This window comes from Sarcophilus harrisii, chromosome 1 (assembly GCF_902635505.1).
Source record: "Sarcophilus harrisii chromosome 1, mSarHar1.11, whole genome shotgun sequence".
Taxonomy (NCBI): domain Eukaryota; kingdom Metazoa; phylum Chordata; class Mammalia; order Dasyuromorphia; family Dasyuridae; genus Sarcophilus; species Sarcophilus harrisii.
Genome location: NC_045426.1, coordinates 674,466,597 through 674,492,853, shown reverse-complemented (window position 1 = coordinate 674,492,853; position 26,257 = coordinate 674,466,597). Strand labels below are relative to the sequence as shown.

At 41.3% G+C, this 26,257-nt stretch overlaps 1 long non-coding RNA gene across 1 annotated transcript in view; it reads right to left on the bottom strand.

Annotated features, from left to right (window-relative positions):
• Window positions 1-4,628: 4,628 nt before the first annotated feature.
• LOC116420814 overlaps window positions 4,629-26,257 on the bottom strand; it is an 87,241-nt gene continuing 65,612 nt past the window's right edge. Inside the window, exons 3-4 of the long non-coding RNA XR_004231264.1 lie at window positions 6,095-6,177; window positions 4,629-4,926 (exon numbers count right to left, since the gene is read on the bottom strand). This is a non-coding gene — a long non-coding RNA (uncharacterized LOC116420814). The remainder of the gene's footprint in view (window positions 4,927-6,094; window positions 6,178-26,257) is intronic.

Here is a 26,257-nt window from a genome sequence, read left to right as displayed (position 1 = left end):
AAACATAGAAAGCAGCATTCGAATATTCAGCCCAAGGCACTGTTATTTATGATGATTTGTGTCCAACTTTTTACAATCCCATTTGGGTTTTTCTTGACAAAGATATCAGCGTGGTTTGCCATTTTCTTCTCCAGCTCATTTTACAGCTGGAGAAACTGAGGCAAAAAGGATTAGGCGACTTGCCCAGGGTCACACAGCTGTGTCTGAGGCTGGGGTTGAATTTGGGAAGGAGAGGCTTCCTGACAATTGTACTTGTGAAATCCCTTCCCCTTCAATTCTATTGTTGTAGAGGAGGAACTAAAGATTATATCCATTTGCAAATGGGGAAACTAAGATTGGCAGTCATAAACTGGGTACCTATGGTTTCTAATAAGTATCTGAGGCCGGATTTGAAATCCTGACCAAACTCAATCCCAAATCTTGGAGAGGTAGGCAGGAATATGGATACAGTAGATAATCTTTTACCAGGCTCCCTTTTAGTCTTTTATGGTCACTATTTCACAGTCCTCTGTGCACTGGCTCTTCCTCATAAGAGTGGATTCCGCTGTCTCTATGTCTGATCTCAAGGAGCAGAGGTATTTTTACTTTTACAAAACATAGCCTTTAAAAAAAAAAAGTATAATCTTAGTATCATACTAGAGAGAAGGTAAAAAAAAACTTCAGTGTCTTTTCTTTACATCAGGGAGATTATTTTTTCACTGTGGATTTCTCTGAACCTTGGGTAGAATGGCCCTTTCTCCCTATTCCCCATCTGTTTAAGACACAGAGCAATTCCCATTAAATAGGTTTAAGGTTTTGGAGGGAAGAAGGAAAAGTATTGTTTGTTCTAGTTTTTACCTAGTCTCGAAAAGCAAGGCCTCCTTCTGATTTAAGGTTAGAAATTCCTTATGGTTTTCACTGATTGCTACATCCAATTAGAGTCAAAGAACATTTCCAGCAAATTGCTAAGGGATCCTGGATCCCACCACCCACCCACATGTAGTTTCTCAATCCCAAAATTCCTTAAGGCTTCCATATGCAGGGAAAAGGTACAAGAACAAAATTAAGATGGGGAACAAGGTTATTTTCTCCTCTTGGCCTTATATTTTAATATATACATGTGCTTAGCAGGGTTGCCTTCAGAAACCATCTAATTCAACCTTCTCATTTTGCAAATAAGGAAAATGAAACTCTGAAATGTAAAGCAACCTCCCTTGTCATATAGGTAATATATGGCAAAGCCAATCCCAGTAAAGAATCTCTTTCACTGCACTATGCTTAACTATTAACAGCCTCCAAATGTGAAAATTAGCACTGAATTCATAAATGCTTCATTTAAAACCCAAGAAGTCCAGGCTTTCCAGACCAAACTCAATCCCAAAAAGACCAGGCTAAGTTTAAGCCTCTCTTCTCAAGTAATCAAACCATAACCTGGATTTCTAAGTGGTTCTGCATCTTGGAGGAAAATGACTCTGTCTTTCTGATGACATAGGTTAAAGGAACCCATTCCCACCTCATGAAAATATTTCAAGTGGTTTTTCTCAGAACTAGCCTTTCCTCTCTCATCATTCTGCTTTTGTAAAAGCTTTCCCTTGTGTCTGGAATGGCTTTCCACCTCACTTCTACCTCTTAAAATCCCTACCTTCCTTCGAGCTTCAGTTCAGATGCCACCTTCTCCATGAAGCCTCTCCTAATCCCCCTGAATTGTTAGTACTTTCTTCAGGAGCATGCTGGTAAATGTTTAACAACCAGGTCTCTTGAAGCTAAAGCTAGTTTGGGTACACCCTTGATTTTCTTCTTCCTGAAATTACTTTTTTTTTAAAGTCATGTTGCAGAAGAAGAAAGAAAGAAAGAAAGAAAGAAAGAAAGAAAGAAAGAAAGAAAGAAAGAAAGAAAGAAAGAAAGAAAGAAAGAAAGAAAGAAAGAAAGAAAGAAAGAAAGAAAGAGAAGAGGAAGGAAGAAGAAGAAGAAGAAGAAGAAAAGTTTAAAAGCACGTCTGCATTCAGACTCCATCAATTCTTTCCTTCAGAATTGTCCTAGATCATAATATTACTGAATATATCCAAGTCATTTACAATTAATCATTGCATAATATTGCTATTACTGTGAAAAATGTCCTGGTTCTACTTACTTCATTTTGCATCATTTACATAAGTCTTCCCATGTTTTTTGAAAGTATCCTGCTCATCATTTCTTATACCACAATAGTGTTCCATCACGATCATATACCAAACTTGTTCAGTCATCCCAATTAATGTGTATCCCCTTAATTTCCAATCTTTTGTCACCATAAAAAGAATAAATATTTTTGCACATATGGTATAAATGGGTTGTTTTTCTTTCATCTTTTTAGGATACAGACAGGAATGATACGGCTGGATCAAAAGATAAGAACAATTTTATAGTCCTTTGGACATAATTCCAAATTGCTCTCCAGAATGGTTGGATCAGTTCACAACTCCACCGGGATAATGTTTGCTGAATTGCATTGAATCATACCAGGTTGGAAGTGGGAAACAAGCCAATCCTGCACGGAGATAGAAGCCCATTAATATGACCCACTCAGACCCAGACTCAAGCAATCCTTTCAGTTTTCCTGCCTCTAATTAAATTAAATGTCATTTACTTTTTAAAAAAATGTTTGCCATTAGTCAAGCCAGAATACACTAGTTATAGGTTTGAGGTTTGGCCGCCTGCCTGCTCGGCTCTGGGAACTGATAAGAGGCAGTCAGAAGAAGCCAGGCAGTTCATTCTCTGGGTGGTGAGTTGTAGCAGAAGACTGTCTGTTCTTCTGGAACAAACTCAGATTTCAGAGGGAGGAGAAGAAGCAAACAGAAGCAGAAGATAGTAGGACAACTCTCCTAACTAGGTCTTCCATCAGTGAATAACTATTTCTTAACAGAGACAAGCAGAGACTGACCCTTATCCACATGGAGGCTGCAGGACCTGGTTCTGGGGTCTTGTCTGCCAGCTTCCCAATGACCAACCCTCCCAATCCAGATCCTGGCCCTAGACACGGCATTCCTATCTCTTCTGCCTCCTGCTTCTGCTTCCCAAGAGAATGCCTACAATGTCTGATGTCATTGTATTTTCTGCCCCCTGTTCCTGTTTCCTAAGGGGAAACTCAGATCCTTAGATGTCCATATCTCTGCCCTGTTCATTTACTGAAAGTAAACTCATCTGAGCCAATCAGGGGGCACTGTAGTGCATAGAGCACCAGACTTGGAGTTAGAAGGATCAGAGTTCAAATGTGATCTCAGACACTAGCTGTGTGATCCTGGGCAAGTCCCTTAACTCAGTTTGCCTCAGTTTCCTCATCTGTTAAATGAGCCAGAGAAGGAAATGGAATGATTCCATGAAAAGAGGAAGAGGAGGAGAAAAAACAGAAGGAGAAGAAAAAGAAGAAGGAGGAGGAGGAGGAGGAAAAGGAGGAGGAGGAGGAAAAGGAGGAAGAGGAGGAAAAGGAGGAGGAGGAGGAAAAGGAGGAGGAGGAGGAGGAGGAGGAGTACCATCATCATCATCTCTGGAGAAGTCCAACTCTCTACTTCTTCCAAAATCCAGTTTGGAGCTTTATGAGACTTTAAAAATGGAGGACAAACAAGACAGTATAAGCTCAGTGAGGAGGAGCAGAAACCATCATGGTATCCCTAGTGTGCAGCAAAGTACTAGGCACATAGTAGGTACTTTTTAAATGCTCATGGGAGTGAATCATAGTCTGGACCTGTGAAATTCACTAGTGTAGTGGAAAAATTCCTTCATTTACTCTGTGCTGCCTCTCCCTGAGTCAGGGATATTGAACAGACTAACTTCCAGGCATCTGGGTGGCAACAATGGGAAAGTTTAGGGTTCGGAGAACCTAGAGCTCTTAATTATTAAAGCTTAAAACTACTCCAAGAGAGTAGTTTGGAAGTATGCTCAAAAAGTTATCAAACTGTGCATACCCTTTGATCCAGCAGTGTTACTACTGGGATTATATCCCAAAGAGATACTAAAGAAGGGAAAGGGACCCGTATGTGCACGAATGTTTGTGGCAGCCCTTTTTGTAGTGGCTAAAAACTGGAAACTGAGTGGATGTCCATCAGTTGGAGAATGGCTGAATAAATTGTGGTATATGAATATTATGGAATATTACTGTTCTGTAAGAAATGACCAACAGGATAATTTCAGAAAGGCCTGGAGAGACTTACACGAACTGATGCTGAGTGAAATGAGCAGGACCAGGAGATCATTATATACTTCAACAACAATACTATATGATGACCAGTTCTGATGGACCTGGCCATCCTCAGCAATGAGATCAACCAAATCATTTCCAATGGAGCAGTAATGAACTGAACCAGCTATGCCCAGAAAAAGAACTCTGGGAGATGACTAAAAACCATTACATTGAATTCCCAATTCCTATATTTATGCCCACATGCATTTTTGATTTCCTTCACAAGCTAATTGTACAATATTTCAGAGTCTGATTCTTTTTGTACAGCAAAATAACGTTTTGGTCATGTATACTTATTGTGTATCTAATTTATATTTTAATATATTTAACATATACTGGTCATCCTGCCATCTAGGGGAAGGGGTGGGGGGATAAGAGGTAAAAAATTGGAACAAGAGGTTTGGCAATTGTTAATGCTGTAAAGTTACCCATGCATATATCCTGTAAATAAAAGGCTATTAAAAAAAAACTACTCCAAGACTTTTAGGAAACATTGTTTAGCTCATAAAAGAAAGTCTCAGAGGTAGGGCATTAATAGCTTGGAGGACTCAGAAAGGCCAGTCCTCAGTTTCCCCATCTGAAATGACATGGTTAGATGAGATGCCTCCTAGGATCTCTTCCCCGTCTATGGCTTATGAACTGCAGACTGGAGACCTGCTATTCTTGGAGGTTGGAATCCAATGAGACGCCATATTTGTGCATCCATGTATTGATGATGTTCTGAGGGATATCTGTGGTTCAAAGAGGATCAGATATTCAGTTCAATTCAATTGAGAGTCATCTGTTTTACAGAGTTTACAAAGGTGTTGACTATTTAAGTAAATAGTATTTCCTTATCTAGGAGTTACCTATACCAATAAAAACACAGGTAGGTTCCCCATCTCTATTCCACAATACTTTGATTCCAACTTTGTACCTCAAGAGAAATAATGTCAGGAATTTAGCACATAGGAGGTGGTTTCCTTCTTCCCCCATTTCTTTGCTGCTTCAAAAGCTCCACTGGGACTATTTTTGGTGTATTTTTGGTCTGGTGTAGGACGTGTTCAGGAAGGACTAGCACCTCTGAAGGCTGCCAAGCCCCCTGTCAGGGCTTTTCATTCACCTTTGGTGGCCACCTGTCACCCAACTTCCACCTGGAGCTTTAAGAGGTTAAAGCCTGTACAGTAGCCACACCCTGGCAAAATCCTCTCAGCCAACAAGCTAAACCAGATTTCAGGGAACCCACAAAGCTGTCGGTGAGTTAGGGGAACATTTATCCCAAGCACATGAAGGATGAGAACAACTTGCTCGATAACCAAGAAAGTGGCTGAGGCAGGAGCCGTGCAGCACTGAGAGCTTTGTGAGACATCAAAGATGTCAAGGTCATCCACCGCATCCCCAGCCATCTCTAGTCATCCTGACTTTTGTTCTGCCACTGGACTTTGATGACTTTGTAAGAGAGACTGAGGCTGACAACTTTGTGCAACTCTGCCTCACTTAAATCCAATTCACTAGCAAGTCCGTGATGTTTTGGGTCACCTTTGAAAATAAAAGATGAACAACAATAATATTTGGTTTATGGAGCCTTTCTTCCTTGAACTCCTACACCCTTACAACCCCCAGAGACTTTGTCTGGAGACTAATCCACTCAACTTTGATGTGTGAAGGAGCAGAAACTCACAGAACCCATTCTATCTAGCCAGTCTCAGAGCAAACTGCGATTCACATCCCATCTAGTCATAGGACAGGAGGTGAGTAAGCATGAATAGTCTGGAGTCAGAAAGACTGAAGTTCAAATCCAGCCTCTCATGCTGTTTGATCTCAGGAAAGTCAATTAATCTCTGTCTGCCTCAAGTTTCCTCAGCTGTAAAAAAAAAAAAAAAAAAAAAAAAAAAAAATGGAAATAATGATGGTACTTACCTTCCAGGGCAGTTGTGAAGATCAGATTTTGCTATCGGTAATAGAAGCTCTGGGTGATCTTGGATGACTTGTGGGATTTATACCTGTAGAGTAAAATAAAAATTGGTGACTCCAACCTGAAGAGGTAATGAAATGTGAGTCTGCCCTCCCTAGATTATCATTGGAGAGTTGGCCACTAGGGAAGGATATTTTTTTTGGCCACATTATTCATGGTGGTGTAATGGATTTAAGAGAAATAAATGGATTCTTATTTTGTACAGGTAAGAGTTCAGGGCAGCAGCTACATGGTGCCATGGTGGATTGAGTGCTGGCCCTGGAGTCAGGTAGACTCAGTTTCCTGAGTTCAAATCTGATCTTAGACCCTTACTACCTGTGTGACCCTAAGCAAGTCACTTAATCCTGTTTGCCTCAGTTTCCTCATCTGTAAAATGAACTGGAGAAGGAAATGGCAAACCACTCAGTATCTTTATCAAGAAAACCCTAAATTTGGGTCATGGACCATCAGACGTGATTGAAACAACTGAACCATGACACTGGAGAATCTAGCCTATCTTCCTGTCTTCTTCCTGAAAGAGCAGTTGAGATCTCTCAGTGGAGACTACACCAAAGATTACATGGATCCTTTCAGCTCAGTTTAAGTCAAGAAAAATTTATGGATCCTTGAAATATGGAAGAAATATAAGAGTCATTATTTTTCTAATAAATTGGCTGTCTCCCATCTATGATTCCACTGCCAAGTTAGCTGCTGACACATGGTTATCATTTACTCTGCTTCAGTTCCCCTCCCAAGTGCTCCCTCCCTGCAGGTAACATCTGCTCCTATGAGTGTGGGTCTCTGCCCTGACAGGGACCAGCCAACCAGGGATCCAGAGGAGCAAAGAATTCAGGGAGCCCAGGGAGCAAGTGAGACGATCCTTCTGCTGTCCTCTGCTTGTGTTGGGCCATATCTGAAATAGGGAACAATCTGTCTTTTTGGTTGTTATCCCATTGCCAAGAATAGAGGTGGAGAGTTCATCTCCCTGCTGATTCTGCTCTCTCCCTCTCCTTCACCTCCCTCCTTCTCTTCTTTTCTCTCTCTCTCTCTCTCTCTCTCTCTCTCTCTCTCTCTCTCTCTATGTGTGTGTGTCTCTCTCTTTCCCTTTCTGTTTCTGTCTGTCTTTCACTGTCTTTCAACCATCCAGTCTGCCTAGTTTTTAGAAATATCCATTATTTTTACCTCCCTAAAAAAGTGAAATTAAGCACCTTTCTGAATCTCTCTCTGTCTCTGTCTCTCTATCTCTCTCTGTCTCTCTCTCTCTCTCTGTCTGTCTGTCTCTCTCTCTCTGTCTCTGTCTCTATCTCTGTCTCTCTCAGTCTCTGTCTCTCTCTGTCTCTCTGTCTCTGTCTCTCTATCTCTCTCTCTCTCTGTCTCTCTCTCTCTCTCTCTCTCTGTCTCTCTCTCTCTGGGTGTGTGTGTGTGTGTGTATGTGTGTGTCTCTGTCTCTCTGTCTGACTGTCTTTCAACCATTCAGTTTGCCTCACATCTTCTGACTAGTTTGTAGAAACGTCCACTTTTTTTCATCTCCCTAAGAAAAGTGAAATGAAGCACCTTTCTCTTTCTTTCTCTCCCTTTGGCTGATACCACTTTCACCTTTACCAGTCTTTTCACTTTCTTCATTATCTTCTAATGACTAATTCCCTCGCACACATCCCTTGTAATGGATCCACCCTAACTCTTGCTCATTATTAGAACAGGAAAGGGGGAAGGACGGACACCCCAGCCCTTGCTACATTTGCTTTCTCAGAGGTAACACAGTTGCCGCAGAAGGCAGTCACTGTGATGCACTTTTCCAAGGCAGCTCCCCTTTCCCTCTGAATCTCAGGCACCCGGGCCAGGAGGAGCCACCTTGAGCTACTTTCCTCCTCCTCCTCCTTCTGAGAGCTTCAAAAAGCATCCCCTACATTTGCATAACCTGGCCCGGCTAGCTGAGAGGAAGAAGACCTGAGAAGAAAAGGGTTGGAAGTTCCTACCCCAACACTAGGGAGGGGGCAGATTGGAAGGAGCCACGATCAAAAGGCACATCATAGTGGAGAGAAGAGAAGAGAAAATATCACCGTTAGCAGCCAGCTGCTGAACACCTGGGACCCTGGAGAGGAGGCAATTAGCACCTTCTGCTGAAAGAGAGGGGAAAACCAGAGGGCTTCTGAAAGAAAACTGAGCAACAGTAACAGTAAGAGAGAAGCCCCATAACGCTTTCCCAGCACAGAAAACAGAAAGAAAAACCCACGGGAGGCCTTTGCATGAGGACTGTTAACTGACCAAAAAAAAATCGACCTTTTGGCCTTTCTGTCAAAGGGCAAGGGCAAGACCCTCCTCACCTGGGGCAGCATTATAAATCTAAAGAACTGTACAGGCCCATGGGTGATGGGTCCGCTAAAAAGAAATTTCTTAGCTCTTTATAGACTCAAATAAGAATCTTTTCTGGGAACTTGATTTTGTGTATAAAACTATTCTGTATTTTAAAGCTTTGTGAACTTAATTGCTTATGGTGGCCACCCTGAGTTCTAGATCCGATATCCAGATTTTCCCTGGCTAGGGGGAATCAATTAGAGTGAACCTCACATGGTGAGGGAGTACCTCACCCCAGCACCCTTATTAATGCCTATTTTCTTGATCCATAGGTCATACATTGAAACTCTTTGAACCTTTGAAATAATCTCTTCCTGCTACTTACTCGCTGATAGCCAAGGGCAAGGCAAGCCACAAGTAGACTCTAAGCCTCAGTTTCTCATTTGTAAAATAAAGATTAGAAATACAAATAGGGCCGAGCTTCCCCAGATTGTCAAATGAGTCAAGTTAAATGGGGGCAGGATAGGGACCGGATTTATATTCATTAGAAAAATATATGCATATGAGAGACAAGGTGGAGTGATGACCTTTTTTCCCTTCTGTGACATCCTGCAAATCATTTAACCTTTAGTTCCCTAGATAAAGTTGCAGAGAAGACGCTTACCTGCAGTTAGCTCACCTGAGAATTCTCTATACCAGTGAAAGCACAGTTGAATCCTTAACTAAAATACCTGTCAAATGTTTACAAATGTTAAAATGCTATATAAATATCCATTGTCTTAAGCACTTATTATTATTGTTCCCGTAATGGGCTATTTCCTATATTCACCTAATGATTTTTCTCCCTTCCACCCCCATTTTCCTCGAGACATCATAAACAGGAAAGAAAACACCCTCTTTTTTTATCCCGTGATTGTTGATATTAATCTTTCCGGTGGTCCCATGTTCAAGCCTCACCCAGGATCCGAGTATTCCTGGGTACCGGATGATAGTTGTGACAGGCTGAGGGCAAGAAGGCAACAGGGAAACCGGCAGATGCAGGTTTGGAAATTAATTGCTGCCAAAAGCTTTGCCTTGGGGCTGCTTCTGAAGGGAGTGAGCTTGCAGCTTGTCAGCTATTGGAGGGAAGGACTTAAGTCAGAGTTACACATAAGGTCAGAGGTCTGGGAGGGAAATTCCAGGCAGAGCCAGAATCCAGGCTCTTCCTTGATTAAAGACTTTGGCAGAACTGCGGCCTAATGAGAAAACAGGGTCAGATGCAAAGATATTGAAGAAAAGCTGCCAAAAGGTTTCTGACCCTGGCCCGATGCCCTTTAGAATAAGAGCCAAAATTTATACAGTCGTGTGTTAAGGTTTGCAAAGCATTTTACATTGGCTATCACATTGAGAGGGAGCAGCAGCAGCAGCAATAAGCATTTATTAAGCCCTTACTGGATGCAAAACATTTGTGCTAATCCAGGGACACAAAGAGAGGCAAAATCATGGTCCTCGCCTTCAAGGAGAGGATAGGATTCTAATAGGGAGACAAACAACGAAATCCGTACACACAAGAGAAAAACAGTGTAAGTGAGTTCTAAGCTCTATTTTTGAGGGAGACAGGAAAAAGCTTCTTGCAGAAGGTGGGATCAGAGGTAGTTAAGAGGAGGGAGGATAATCCAGGCTTCAGAAACAGTCGATAAAAAGGCATGGAATCAGGAGATGGAATATCTTATACAAAGAACAGAGAATAGACTAAATTGATTCTGGAGAGCAATTTGGCTCTTTTTCCAAAGGATTTAAAACTGCTCATACCCTTTGACCCAGCAGTAAACCTGCTGAGTCTGTATCCCAAAGAGATCATAAAAAGGGGTTTGATTCAGCAGTGCCATTCCTGGGTCTATATCCCAAGGAAATCATGAAGGAGGGGAAAGAAATCACTTATGCAAAAAATGTTTGTAGCAGCACTTTTTGTGGTAGAAAAGAATTGGAAAAAGAGTGAATGCTCATCAATTGGGGAGTGGCTCAATAAGCTGTGGTGTATGAAGATAATGCAATATATTATTCTATAAAAATGATGAACAAGCTGATTATAGAAAGGCCTGGGAAGATTTACATAAACTGATACCAAGCAAAACAAGCAGAACCAAGAATACATTGTACACAGTAACAGCAAGAGATCATCTATGAAAGACTTGGTTCTTCTAGGGGCAAAATGATCCAAAGCAATCCTGATAAACTTTGGACAGAAAACACCGTCTGCATCCAGAAAAAGAACTAAGGAGACTGAATGTAAATCAACACATCCTATGTTCACTTCTTTTTTCTGTTTTATTTTTTTACTTCTCCCAGGGTTTTTCCCTTTTGCTCTGATGTTTCTCTCCCAACATGATTCATAAAGTAATTTGTACTAAAAATAAATAAACTTACTACAATTGAAAAAGGGAGGGGGAAGGATCTACATGTGCAAAAATGTTTGTGGCAGCCTTTTTTTTTTGTAGTGACAAGAGATTGGGAATTGAGAGAATGCCCCTCAGCTGAGAAATGGTTGAACAAGTTATTATATATAAATGTAATGGAATATTATTGTTTTTATAGGAAAGGATGAGTAGGCTGGTTTCAGAAAAGCCTGAAAAGACTTACATGAACTGATGCTGAGTGAAGAAAATAAAATCAAGGGAACATTGTACACAGCAACAACAGGATTGTGTGATGATCAACTGTGATAGATTGGGCTCTTTTCAACAATAAGGTGATTCAAGGCAATTCTAATAGACTTGTAATGAAAAGAATGATCCACATCCAGAGAGAGAGAGAGAACATTCAGAAACTGAAGGTGGATCAAAGCATATTTTCACTTTTTTGTTGTGGTTTGTTTTTTATGTCTTTTTTTTTTTCTCATGTGTTTTCCCTTTTTGGTCTGATTTTTTTTTTGTTCAAATGATAAATATGGAGATATGTTTAGAAGAATTGTACATGTTTAATCTATATCAAATTGCTTGCATGTTTTGGGGAGAGGGAAGAGGGAAAGGGAGGGAGAAAAATTTGGAACACAAGGTTTTGCAAAAGTGAATGTTAAAAACTACCTTTGCATGAATTTGGAAAAATAAAATTATATTAATTTTTTTAAACACTTGTAGTGTGAAGTAGAGTGGAAGAAAGGTAGGAGAAATCAAGGTTGCAAAAGGCCTTTGGAAGCCAGAGGATTTTGCATTTGATTCTGCAGACAATGGGGAACAACTGGAATTTATGGAGGAGGAGAGTCTATGATCACAGTCACCATGACAGCACCACATGGTTGATTAAAAGTTGCCCTTGAACAAGCCAGGACAATCTGTTAAATCCCAAGTCCTTTCTACCAAAAATCTCCTTTGAGTCCTTTTGAGATGAGACAGGCACTGTGAGCATTATTATCCCTATTTTATAGAAGAGGAAATTTCATCTCAAATGGAGGTTGAGTTGCCCGTGATAATTTAACTAGAGTAAGAAGTGGGGCATGAAGCTAGGTCTAACTGTAGCCCTAACAATCTATCTACTACACTGATGCTCCTATGTACACATCAGAACTTCAGAGATTTGATTAGAATGGAGAGACAACCCAAGAAGTCCCCAAACCAAAATTAACCAGTTTCCCCTCTCTGTTTTCCTGCTCTGGTACCGGGCTTAGGATAAGCCATTGGAATGCAACCCACAAGCCACCAGAGTAGGGTAACATGGGCATCCTGCCCAACAAGGAGAGGGAAGAGTCTGTGACCTGAGCCATGAGATGTAGTTCCCAAAGCGACTGTCTTCCTTTACAGAATGTTTGATAGTCCTGTTTGATTTGTTTCCAGAAACCCAAGGATCTGAGTGACAACCTCCCAATAAAGAGAGGCAGGTTCCAGAAGACAGACCTCAGAACTTAGATACATCCCAAGAAATATAAGAGAAATAGAGAGATGGAGGACTCCTGTTTTGTACCAATAGCTTAAGGCAGCTGGGTAGTAGTGATGATCGAGTGCCAGGCCTGGAATCGGGAAGACTCAACAACCTGAGCCTCAGACCCATCCTATCTGTGTGACCCTGGACAAACCTCTTTACCCTGAACCTCAGTTTCCTTATCTGCAGAAGAAACCACTAATGGGATCATGAAAAAACAGATATGAATGAAACGGCCAAATATCAATAACAAAAACTAACTTCTTATCAGTCTCTCATGTTTCAGAAAGTCCTAAGATAGAGAAGGGCTTGTTTGGTCCTTTGTAAGAACAACCCACCATTTTGCTAAACTTAGTCATTCTCTCTCCAATTATGGTTATTGAATCCCTTGAGTTTTTGGTGTTTGAGCTCATATCAGATAACCCTTAAAACACTAGAAACATGAGTTAATAATTGAGGAGTAACTGATTTTGCTCTTTCTCTGTGTCTCTCTGTCTCTCCTCATTTGGACTCTTCCCTCCCCCCAGACCACCACCGTAACTTCCCATGTAGGACACAGGCTTGCCTGCATCAGGCTGAGACTGAATCCCAATTCCCCAGTGACCTCTTTTACTCTGTTTCTTCCCCCCAAGCACAGGTGATGTTTCCAGCCTTAGCAGCACCTTTGCGAGTTCCAGAGTTGGGATTTAGCTGCTCAGTAGGTAGCTGTAACTGTCTCTCAGAAAAGATGCCGTTTGTCCTTCATTCTAGGAAAAGTACCATGATATCAGAGAGGAAATGCAATTATTATTGTTGTTTTTCATCCTTCCTCCTGAAAGAGGACCAAAGACATCTGGTTTTGTCTTGCAAGCGAATGGGATTTAAGTAAGGGAGGACTGCAAAGTCATCAACCTCACTTTCTCCTCCAGAGCCATTTGGGTCCACTGGCAAGCTATAGCTCGACACATCTGGGAATGGCCCTGGTTGTTGTGGGAGACCTTGGCTTCTTGGTACAGGACATAACAGATGTTGTTGAAGCAATAAATCTTAGCTTCCCAGACAACCAGAAGGTTCCTTTTTTCTCTCTGTAACCCTTCCTCTTCTACTATCCCTCAGCACCCCTTCCTGCTCGGAGGTTCATTCCATTTGTCTATACTATTCTTGTCATATTCTAACCTTCAAGTCGCCCTCTCCAATATCTGATACACAGTCACACTTGGGAAAGTTCCATCTACAGGGTGATGGCTCTTTGAACACCTTGCTCCTCCACCCAATTTCATCAACCTCTCAGTTTTCATGATTTACATCTCCATTCTATCTCTGAAAATGATCATTACTGCAAATTATTCCACCTTCATGAACTTCAACTCTTTGATCTCAGTCTCTTCTTCCATTCTTGCTACTACCTCCATTCTTTTAAAATTGCTCTTCTCCTCAGATTTCTAGTCCCTCCATTCCTCCCTGTTCTCTCAATGTATGCCCTGTTTTGTGGGCTCCTTTTCCTCCCTTTTACAGCTTTATCCCTAAGGGGGCTTGACTAAATACTGTCATATTCTCAAATCCTTTGTTGATGTCATATGGACTGCTCACACTTTCTATCCATCCTCCACTCAGCCTGGCTCACAGTGCTCCCACTGCTCTCCTTTGCTTTCATTTACCCTCCTTGTATTAGGTTCCACCTACTTTTTAGACTCACTTCACATCATTCCCTATATCTCAGTCAAAATGGCAAGTAGTTGTCCCCCAAACTCAACACTCCATCCTTCTATTCTAGGTAATCCCCCCTACCTGAAATGTCCTCCATCCTCACTTCTGCCCCTTACACTTTTTCTTTATACTTCTTTACACTTTTACATCTTAGCTTCCTTAAAAGTTTCAATTTAGATGCCTTCCACCATTTTCAATCTTTGAAATTGTTAGTGACAGTAATAATAATTATTATAATAAATATTATATTTATTATATAATATATTATATAATATAATAGTATTATATATTATAATATAATTATATATATAATTATAATATATAATATATTATAATATTATATATTATACATAATATAATATATTATATTTTATATTATATTATATATCATAATAATATTATATATTATAATAGATATTATAATTATTATTATTATAACAGTGTATATGTGTATATCACTTCAAGGTTTGAAAATCACTTTATAAATAATATTTCATTTGATCATTTAATCAGGAATGTGGGGAGGATCAAACGAAATATCGTTTGATCCTCCCCACATTCCTGATTAGTAGGGTCTATTATTATCCCCGTTTTACAGATGAATCAGCTGAGGCAGACAAAAGTTCCATGGCTTGCCCATGATCACAGCACTAGTGAAGATTTGAGGACCTATTTGAATTCAAGTCTCTTCTTGACTCCAGGTCCTGAACTACAATGCTATTTCCCTAACTCCATTTCCCTTCTCAAATTGCCAAATATTTACTTACTTCTTTATATAAACCCTATGTAAAATGTAAGCTCCTTGAGGTCAGGGATCTGCAAGGGATGTCAGCAAGAGAAGGGGTTTTTTTGTGTTTTTTTTAAAATTCCCACTGCTTAGTACAATGCCCAGAATAGGGTAGGGAACTCACAGATTTTTTTTTACATTAAATGGAAAAAACTAGGCAAAAAGCCACCTCATTCTTTATTTAGAAAGGATTTGTGTAACAGAGAGGTTGTTTGTTCTATGAATGTTTAACATAATTCTTAGGTGACCCTGTCTGGCCCAGACGTTATTTAGCAAGGGACAACTTTAATGACTTTTGCTATTTCTGCCCTGTCCAATTAGTCTATTCAAGTTGTTCTGTTTGGTGTTGAATCGGTTTGGTTATTTGTCATTTTTGTATGTAAATAACCAACTAACTCACTCAGGTTCTCTAATTTTCTAATTTATCAGCATACGCCCCGTGAGAGATGTTGCCAAATTCATTTGAAAAAAAATAATTCTGAATTGTCTTTTTCATTTATAATTTTGGCAACTTATGTTTTCTTCCCTTTTAATTAATTGGATCAGTTGGCTTATCGAGCTTATTAATATTTGAAAAGGACATCTAGGTGATACAGTGGATGGAGAACTAGTCCTAAAGTTAAGAAGACTCATCTTTCTGAGCTCAAATCTGCCCTCAGACACTTACTAGCTGTGTGACTCTGGGCAAGTCACTTCACCCTGCTTGCCTCAGTTTCCTCATCTGTAAAACAGGATGGAAATGGCAAACCACTCCAGTATTTTTGCATTTTTGGATCATGAAGAATAAGGCACAACTGAAAATTGACTATATGTCAACAAATCTTTGAAAAATCAACTCCTGGTTCCTAAAAATATTGTTTTTAATTTTATTAAGAATTTGCTTCTTAAAGAGAACCAAGATAACATCAAAGGCAGCAACAGCAAGATTATATGATGACCAACTCTGATGGACGTGGCTCTTCTCAACAATGAGATGATTCAGGCCAGTTCCAATGGACTTGTAATAAAGAGAGCCATCTGCACCCAGAGAAAGGACCACAGCATAGCATTTTCACCTTTTTTATTGTTGTTCACTTGCATTTTGTTTTCTTTCTCATTTTTCCCTTTTGATCTGATTTTTCTTGTGCAGCATGATAATTGTGGAAATATGTATAGAAGAATTTCACATGTTTAATCTATATTGGATTACTTGCCATCCAGGGAAGGGAGTGGAAGAAGTGAGGAAAAAAATTTGGAACACAAGGTTTTGCAAGGGTGAATGTTGAAAATTATCTATGCATGTGTTTGAAAATAAAAAGCTTAAAAAATTTACTTTAGCCAATAAGCATTTATTGTGTCTACTATGTGTTAGGCCCTGGGCTAAGCTTAGAGGGTCCAAAAAAAGCCCCTAAAAGTCCCTACCCTCAAGGAGCTCTCTGACTAACGGAGGAGACATCTAAACAATTATGTACAAATAAAAACTATACAGGATAAACTGGGGATAATCACAGAAGGAAGGCAGTAGCATTAAGAGGGATTAAAAGGGATCCTTTCCCTACCGGGATTTATTCTTCCTTCTGATACTTAGTAGCTAAGGGACATGGGGTGAATCAATCTCTCTGAGTCATAGCTTGCTCACTTGTGAAGTGGGAAGGATGCCGTTGCCATCCACAGAAATAAAGAAGTTTGGAGGAGGGCAAGATTAATTCTGATTAGGGTGGACTGAGTCTGAGGTGCTACCCGGGCAGAGGATGATGTCCTATAGATGGATGGAGATTTACAGAACTACATCACTCAGAATTCTTATACCTGACTGAGATAAAGTCATTAGTAGCACAGACTTGTCTGATCTCAGGTACAGATGTGCCAGGGGAGGGGTGCCCCTAGAGGTTCTAACTTATGCCCTCTGCAGCTGAGTGATGGGCAATGGCTATTGAGAGAGGACAATTACAGCATGGGGCTCAGGGACAATGATTGCTGGAGGTGGAGCAGCAGTACTGGGGCAAGTGCTTTGGCACAAAGCTTTGGTTTCCCCGTGGTAATTATTAATATAGAGTATGTAGTAATATATTCTAGAGATAAAGATATAGAGTATAGAGACAGATATAGAGTAAGAGTAAAGAGTAAATATAGAATTTAGGGAAGAGACTAGGTCTGGACATAGGAATTTGGGAATTGATCACGTAGAGATGGTTATTGAGTGGATATATTCACAGGAATGAATGAGCTCACCAAGGGGGAGAAGGGAGAAAGCAAGAAAAGATGAGGACAGAACCTCAGGGGGCACCCACACTTAGGGGCAGAGATGGATAATGAACAACAGGGGCTAAGAAGGAATGGTCAGAAATCGAGGAAGAAAACCAGGATCCAAGGTAAAAAGAGAGTACATTACAGGACTCAGAAAAAGTCATTGGATTCTGACTTAATAAGTAATGATAGAATATTGTATGTATATATATATATATATATATATATATATATATTTTTACCATGTTTAACATATATTGGATTACTTGCCATCTAAGGGAAGGGGTGGGGAGAATGGGGGGGGGGGGAAATTGGAACAAAAGATTTTGCAACAGTTAGTGTTGAAAAATTATTCATGCATCTCTTTTGAAAATTAAAAAGCTTTAATTAAGAAAAAAGAAGTAATAATGGAGAGAACATTGCAGTCTAGGATGAAGACCCAGATGACAAAGATTAAGGGACATGCGACTCAAAATGGAAGTCCAAGCTAAGCGGATGATTGTTTCTAGGAGTCTAGCTGGGAAAGGGAGGTGAGATATGGAAAGATAGTTGGAGGAGATAGTTGGTTTGGGTTGATGTAAATGTGGGGCAAGTGGGATTTTAGTTGGGACATGAAAGGAAGCAAGAAAAACAATAACCAGAAAACATTTCAGGTAAGGGGCAAAAAGTCTAGAGATGGAGATTTTATTCATGGAATAGCCAGGAGGCCGGTATTGTTGGAAGAGAACATGTTGGGGAATAAGACTGGAAAAAGAAGCAGGGCCAAGTCATGAGGGGCTTTGAAGGCCAAACGAGCACTTTCTATCTGATCCCGGAGGCCAGAGAGAACCTCAGGGGCTTATTGAGTGTTTGTGGGGGGATTGAGGGGAGGGAGGGAGGGAGGGTGACAATATTGGCCCTGCATTTTTGACCCAATCAAAACGAATGAACCGTACAGAAATAGAGTTTGGAGAAGGGTCAGACCCAGGGTTTTCTAAAGAAGAGCAGCCTGCCATCAGGGAGTCCCTCAGAGAGACCCAGAGAATCCAAGATTGTCCAGGGAGAAAGTCACAGCCGAGCAAGCACATGGCAGAATTCTGACAGAACCAACTTGCCCGGTTTCCTTCTACCCCAACAGAAGAAGGGTTTAGGATGAGAGGAAGAGAAATTATCCCAAAACCATAGGATCTGAGGAGCCTTAGAAGTTTAGAGGATCCGAGCAGGATTTGGGGAAGAACAAATAAGACTATGAATGAATGGGGGCTTTGCCAACCTTAAGGTTCTTTGGTGACCTCTGCTCACCATCCCACCCTCAAAATGTGAGACATCCTTCAAAGAAAACTCTGCTTTTGGGAGGAATGGCACTTCAGTTGGAAAGATGGCCGGCATTTGGGTCTCCTGAAAGAGAAGGGGGAAGGAAAGTGGAAAGGGGGAAAATGTATGTTTGTTAATGAGGGGGAATAAAATGTTTTTTTAAAGGATAGACTTAGCAGAAGGGGCAGTGAAACAAGGCAACAGCCTGAGCTGGAGCAGGAAAGAATGAACACGTTCCCAGGACAGGGGTTTGGCCGGAACTGAGGGGCTGTGAGCCAGCTCTGCAGTGACTCAGAAACCCCCATCTGTGGTGTAACTACAACAAAAAATGGGATTCAACAAACATTGATTAAGCGCCTACTGGTGTGCCAGGCACCGTGCCATCCCCTGGGAATTCAAAGATGAAAAACCATGGGATCCTTACCCTCCCAAAACTCACATACCATGGGGGAAGGGCGGGGGAGGAGAGAATGTACCCATTACACAGATGAGACTAAAGCAAAGTCAAGTGTAATGAGAATCAAGAAAGAGCCAGACCAAGGACTTCCAGACCAAGACAGTATTTTTGAAAGTACTTACCATAATGTCAAGTTACATAATAGATGCTTCATAAATCTGTATTCCCTTCCTTCTCTCTAGAGAAAATGACAGGAGAGAGGTTGATTTCATTTGGGGCAATCAGGGTGGTGGAGATGGTACCTGAGCTGGGCCTTGGAGGAAGATGTTAATAGTTATAGATGAAAAAGAACACCACTAGAACAGATGTAAGATGAGGGGGTAGGAATAATGTGACAACTGACATTTATATCACACTTTTAAGATTATAATGTGTTTTACATACATAGATTCTCCCATCAGCCTTTAAGGGAAGTACCACAGGTACGATTATTGTCACTATTTTACAAATCAGGAAAGAGTCTCAGAAAAGTTAATTAAATTGCTCATAGTTACACAGGAATGGGATCTGAGTCAAGTTCTTCCTGACTTCAGCTCCAGAAAATTTAACTATTCTGGCATGAAAAGGGAGAAGGAGGATATGCATCTATATAGCACCTACTCTGTGCCAGGCTCTGCTTTGCAAATACCATCTCATTTGATATCCTAAATAACCCTGTGAGATAAGTGCTGTTATTACCCCATTTTACAGCTAAGGAAACTCAGGCAAAAAAAGATATTATTAAGTGGCTTGCCAAAGATCACACAAGTGAGCAAGCCTAGATTTGAATTCAGGTCTTCTATTCAAAAAAAGTTCTCACCACCAAAGTCCTTGGCACTGGCAAATGCTTCAGTGTAAGAAACAGTCTTTTCAATCAATCAAAATTTATTAAGCACCTACTATGTGTCAGACACTGTGATAAGCTCTGGGAATACCAAAAAGATGGGCAAAAAGATAATCCCTGTCCACAAGGAGTTTACAGTCTAATGGAGACAACATACAAACAAGGTCTGTACAGAATAAATAGGAAATGATTTACAGAGGGAAGTCACTGGAAGGAAGAGGGGTAAGGGAAGACATCCAGTAGAAGGTGAAATTTTAATGGACACGTAAAGAAAATCAGGGAGGTTTCTAAGTGGATGAGGGAAAGTATTGCAGACATGGGAGGATGGTCAGGAAAAAAATGCCCAGAATTGAGAGATGGAGGGTCTTGCTCATGGAACAGCCAGGAGGTCACTGTCACTGGATGGAAGAGGATGTGTCAGAGAGTTAAGGAGTAAGAAGACTGGAAAGGGAGGAGTAGCTGGTTATGGAGGGCTTTGAATGCCCAAAAGAGTATTTTGTATTTGATCCTGGAGTAATAGGGAGCCAGTGAAGTTTATTAAGTGGGGAGGTCAGAGGGCAGGAAGAGGTGGAAGGGTAGTAACATGATCAATCCAGAGTTTTAGGAAAATCACTTTAATGGCTGAATGAAATGCATAGATTGCACTGGGGAGAGATTTGAGCCAGGCAGACCCACCAGCAGCTATTGCAGGATTACAGGCATAAGGTGATGAAAGTCTGCACTGGAGGGGTGAAAGTATCAGAGGAAAGACAGTGAGATTACTGCTGGATTGCTCCTAAATTGTAAGCCTTTAATATAATTTCCATTAAAATGATAATTAATTTCATTAGAATCAATAGTATTTCAATAAAAAGGATACTTTAAAAAATGAATTCCCATCTATTTTGCAACTGTACCCTTAAAACCACTGGGCCTTTCCATTTGCCCTACTCATGAATCTTCCTGTATATGTTGCCTCCTGCTATTAGAATATGAGTTCCCTGGAAGCTAATGATTTTATGTGAAATCAAGGAACAATAAAACAAAACCAAAAGAATGAAAAAATAGAAGATGATGTTAAATTTCTCAGTGGAAAAACAATTGACCTGGAACAGGTCCAGGAGAGATAATTTAAAAATTAGTGGACTATCTGAAAACCATGATCAAAAAAATAGCCTAAACATTATCTCTTGAGAAATTACCAAGGAAATCTTCACTAATATTCTAGAACCAGAAGGTAAAATTAAAATTGAAAGAATCTACTGATCACCTCCTGAAAGAGATCCCAGAATTAAAACTCCCATGAATATTATAGCCAAATTCCAGAGCTCTCAGGTCAAGAATAAAATATTGCAAGTAGCCAGAAAGAAACAATTTGAGTATTATGGAACCACAGTCAGGATAGCACAAGATTAGTAGCTTTTACATTAAAGGATCGGAGGGCTTGGAATGTGATAATTCAGAGGGCAAAAGAACAAGGATTACAATCAAGAATCACCTACTACCCAGCAAAACTCAGTATAATCCTTCAGGGGAAATGGATATTCAGTGAAATAAGGGACTTTCAAGCATTCTTGATGAAAAGACCAGAGCTGAATAGAAAATGTGACTTTGAAATACACGACTCTAGAGAAGCATGAAAAGGTACTTAGAGAGAGTTGGGGGAAAGAGAGAGAAAGAAGATAAGAGTTCCAAGACATTTGCTGTTGCTGGAAAATTCTTTAGTGAGCAACAAAGGTATTTCCTCTGAACCATCAAGAAAATGGAATAATAAATCATGATAGGATGGAAGGAAATGTCATGATATTTTCTGTGCACATCATTAGAAGAGGAAATGCACAAATAATGTTAGAGAGAGTGAGTCTCTATAAGAAATCAAAACACATGGGGGAAAAGCAAACTTCTATTTGAGAAAAGAGAGCAAAATGAAAGGCATAAAATATAAGCAGAATAACTGATACAGCTCTGTGGGGCTGAACTCAAAATTGGCTTCTTGGGGGATTGAATGTTGCACCAAAGTTTTAAGACAAAATCAACATATTTTAATAAAGTTAACTTAATAAAGTTTCTTTTTAAAGGATATGGGATTCCTGAGAACAGGATTTTCTTCTCCTTGTACTTAGCACAGTGCTTTGCAAATAGGAAGCACTTCATGTGTTTTTATTTATTTGTTTAAATTGCCTCTCTGGCTGCCTCAAGTGGCATTTGAACCCAGATTTCCAATCCTAAATTCAGGTCAGAGCTTTTTCTCCTACAGGACTCCATTCTTGTGGGAGTCAAACTATCCAGCCCTCTGGGCAATGAGCACCCTCCCACCCTGCTCCCTTGATTTTCAAGGTGTTGGCTTCATATTCGGGAGGTGATGTCAGTTACTGATTCAGAAGCTCTCTCAGATAGATGAAATCTAGATGAAAATCTAAAGAAAGGAGTGAGATGGAAGGACTGGGAGAAGAGAAAAGGGGAAGAGGACCATGACCTCATTTCTCATCTACCCCCATCAGCACAGTGATAACCACTTAATAGAGCTGCCAGAGGATATCCTGAGTTGCCTCTGAACAAGCTGTATGTGTGTGAGGGATATAGACAAATGAGGGAGGGAAGAAGGGAGAGAGGGAGAGAGGAAGGGAAGGAGAGAGGGAGGAAGGAAGGAAGGGAAAGAGGGAAGAAGGAAGGAAGGGAGAGAGGGAGGAAGGAAGGAAGGAAAGAGGGAAGAAGGAAGGAAGTGAGAGAGGGAGGAAGGAAGGAAGGAAGGAGGGAGGGAGGAGGGAAGGAAAGAGGGAAGGAAGGAGGGAGGGAGGGAGGGAGGGAAGGAGGGAGGGAGGGAGGAAGGAAGGAAGGAAGGAAGGAAGGAAGGAAGGTGAAGGAAGGAAGGAAGAGAGGGAGGAAGGAAGGAAGGAAGGAAGAGAGGGAGGAAGGAAGGAAGGAAGGAAGGAAGGAAGAAGGAAGAGGAAGGAAGGAAGGAAAGAAGGAAGGAAGGAAGGAAGGGAGAGAGGGAGGAAGGAAGGAAGGAAGGTGAAGGAAGGAAGGAAGAGAGGGAGGAAGGAAGGAAGGAAGGAAGGTGAAGGAAGGAAGGAAGGAAGGAAGGAAGGAAGGAAGGAAGGAAGGAAGGAAGGTGAAGGAAGGAAGGAAGGAAGGAAGGAAGGAAGGAAGGAAGGTGAAGGAAGAGAGGGAGGGAGGAAGGGAGGGAGGAAGGAAGGGAGGGAGGGAGAAAAGAAGGAAGGAAGGAAAAGATGGAGGGAGGGAGGAAAGAGACAGAGAAAGGGAAGAAGAAAGAGAAAGGGAAAGAGATGGGAAGGGAAGGAAGTATGATAAGACATGAAAAAAGACAATGAGGAAGAGAGAGATTGAAAGAGACAGAAAGGTAAGGGAGGAACAAAGAGAAAGTGACAGATATAGCAAGATTGAGACAGAAAAACAAAGAGAGAGAGAAGGAGAAAGTGGGGAAGGAGAGAGAAAAAAGAAGAGAGATAGGAATAGAAGGGGAGAAAGAAGTATGAGAAGGGCAGGAAGAGAAAAAAAGAGGGAGGAAGAAAGATTAAAAGAGAGAATGAGACAGAAACAGGGAAAAGAGGGAGGCAGGATTCAGAAAGTGCAAGAAAAAGAGAGGCTTTCTTCCCAAATCAGCTCTCAGAGTAAGAGGAAGGGCTTAGAAGATGATGAACCAAGGAGACCCCGTGGGGAGAGGCTTCTGGCAGGCGGATAGCCGGGCTGCTCCAGCTCTCTCAGAACCCCCTGCCAGCAGCCCCAGGGCTCTGGTGCTTTCAAGGATGAAAGACCCCCTAGTGTGTGTGAGCATCCCCTCTCCCCTGCCTTCAGGCTGATCTTATAAAAAGCAGCCTTTCCCCAAAGCCTTCTTTGTCTTCTCCTCAACCTCTGGACCCATGTCTGGACCCATGTCCCATCTGCGAAGGGAGCCCTTGAACGAGGTCATTTCCAAGCATGACAACTCTCCCTTCCTGGAATGTTCTCCCTTGCTCCCCTTGGAGCACAGATTTAGAGCTAGAAGTTCCCTTGGAAGTGGTCAAAGATCCAACCCCTCCTCTTACAGACAAAGGGGGAGAGGGGAAGGAATAGGGCGCCTACTGTGTGCCAGGCACTGTGCTTAAGTGCTTTACAAATACGATCTCATTTGAAATGAAGAGATTGAACCTTGAAAAGTTGAAATGCTTTCCCCAGGCACAACTAACTGGTAAGTGTCTGAGGCAAGATTCAAACTCAGGTTTTTGTGACGCTCATCACTGTGACATCTAGTCACCTCCATTTCTTGGAACCCCTAGCTTCTTTCAAAGCTCAACTCAAGCACCAGCTTCTACACTGGGCTCCTCCTGGATCCACTAGTTGCTTGTGACAGGGAGTAGTGAGGCAGCGCAGTAGACAGAGTGCTAGGTCTGAGTTCAAATCCTGCTTCAGAGGGTGACTGGCTTTGGGGAATTAGAAAAGTCATTTAACCTCAGTTTTTTCATCTGTAAAATGGGGAAGGAAAAAGAGTACCTTTCTTACAGGGTTGTTGTGAAAGTAAACAAAATGATATTTGTAAAGTTTTTTGCTGACCTTAAATTGTTATGTAAATGCTAATCATTAATATAATTTGTGACCTCTTCCCTGTTACAAATTCATAATTTGTACATTTTTGTTCATAATTTCATGAGCAAAAGGAAAATGGAACAGCAGTTGACAAGATGGTGTCATGGAAACAATGAACATGAGCTTGGATGGACTTTGAGGGATAGTGGAGGGCCAAACACTTTGGTCCCTGAGGTTATAAAGAATCAGACATGACTGAGAAACCACAAAATATAACCTCCCAATCTGGCTTTCTACCTCCAATCCCTCCCCTCTTCAATACAGTCTACCCAATCATCTTCTAAAAGCTCAGATCTAATCATGCCTTTCCCCTGCTCAAAAACATTCCATGGCTCCTTAGTATATATCTCCTCTGAAGGTCCTGCATAAAATACAAATAAGAACCCTAAACCTGGTATGAGACTCTCCACAATCCAGATCCTCTCCAGGTTTTCCAACTTTTTTTTCATGCAAATCTTCCTTCTAGACTCCCAAACTAGATGAGTAACTGTCCTCCAGAATGGATAAACCACCTGTGTGTATCAATCCCCATCCCCAGTGTCCTCCCATCTCATCTCCATCATCCTTCTGTTCCTTTAAGGCTCAGTTCTGGGGGTCCCATGCACTCTCTGTGCCCTAGAGCATAAGGATGGGGGGGGGGTGCTTAGAGATAATAAAGTCCAACCCCTTCATTTTACTGATGAGGAAACTGAGGTCCAGAGAGCCAGCCAGCCATGACATAACTTTTAAGTTTTGCAGGATGCTTTACAAACATGCTCATCTAATCCTCACAACAACATAGTGCCTGAGTGTCTGAGAAAGCGTCTTGAGGCAAGATCTGAATTCAGATCTTCCAAATGCTCTCTCTACTCTGTGGTGCTGTCCCCTAAATTCTCTCCAGTAATCGTCAGTGTTCTGACCCTCCACCTCTCCTAGACCACTTAGTCTGGATCTCTGGTTTGCCCCCCAAAAAAACTCTCTCTTGTATGATCCAGTCCTATCTACCCATCCACCCTACCCTGTGTCCACACCAAAATGGAAGTGAGAATTTTTCTTTGTAGACTGTTTATTATGCACAGTTTGTGACCTGCCTTGTATAGAATAGGCGCTTAATAATAGAATGGGAGTTGGTGGGGATTTTTTCATAGCAAACTTTATTATCCACAGCTTACCCTGTCTTATATCCAATAGGTGCTTAATAATAAAATGGGAGTTGGGGATTTTTTCACAACAAATTGTTTATTATCCACAGCTTGCCACCTGCCTTGTATCCAATAGGTGCTTAATAATAGTTGATAAGGATTTTTCAGCAAACTAGTATCCACAGTTTTCCACCTGCTTTGTATAATAATAGGAGTTGATAAGGATTTTCCAGCAAACTATTTTTCACAGTTTCCCATCTGCCTTGTATCCAGTAAGTGTTTAATAGAATGGGAGTTGATGAGGATTTTTTGGTAGCAAACTATTACCCATAGCTTGCCACCTGCCTGGTATACAACAGGCACTTAATAATTGAAGTGAATTGCAGGCAGGGAAGAGTGTGTTTGGTCTGGTTCTCCGCTTTGAATGCTGAGGGCTCTGAGCCAGGGTAACCAGTAATCCCGCCTGATGTCTACTTCTCCATGTAATCCCCTCTTCTTTCATCTGAAGTAGGACCATAAAGGAGGAGGAGGAGGAGCGAGGCGCTTTTTTTGTGGCTCCTGAGAAAACCCAGGTGTGCTGGCTGCAGGTAGAAACTTGAGTTCTTGGCTTTGCGACACAGGGAAGGGAGGGCTCTCCAGGCTAGGGCCCCATTCTCTGCCCCCACCGGGCCCAACCCGCAACTTGCAAAGGAACAAGATTCACTGCCCAGGAATGACTAATTCTTCCTTCACAGGTTCACGGGGGTGATGTGGGGAGAAGCGGGTAATGAATGTCAGACCTGTGTTTGAGAAAGGGGATTCCTCCCCAAAAACTCATTCAATCTTTTTTTTCCCGTGCTGAGGTAACTGGGGTTAAGTGACTTGCCCAGGCTCCCACAACTAGGAAGTGTTAAGTGTCCTCCTGACTTCAGGGCTGGTGCTTTATCCCCTGTGCCATTTTGCTGCCCCCTCATTCAATCTTTACAGAGTGTAAGTATCAACTTG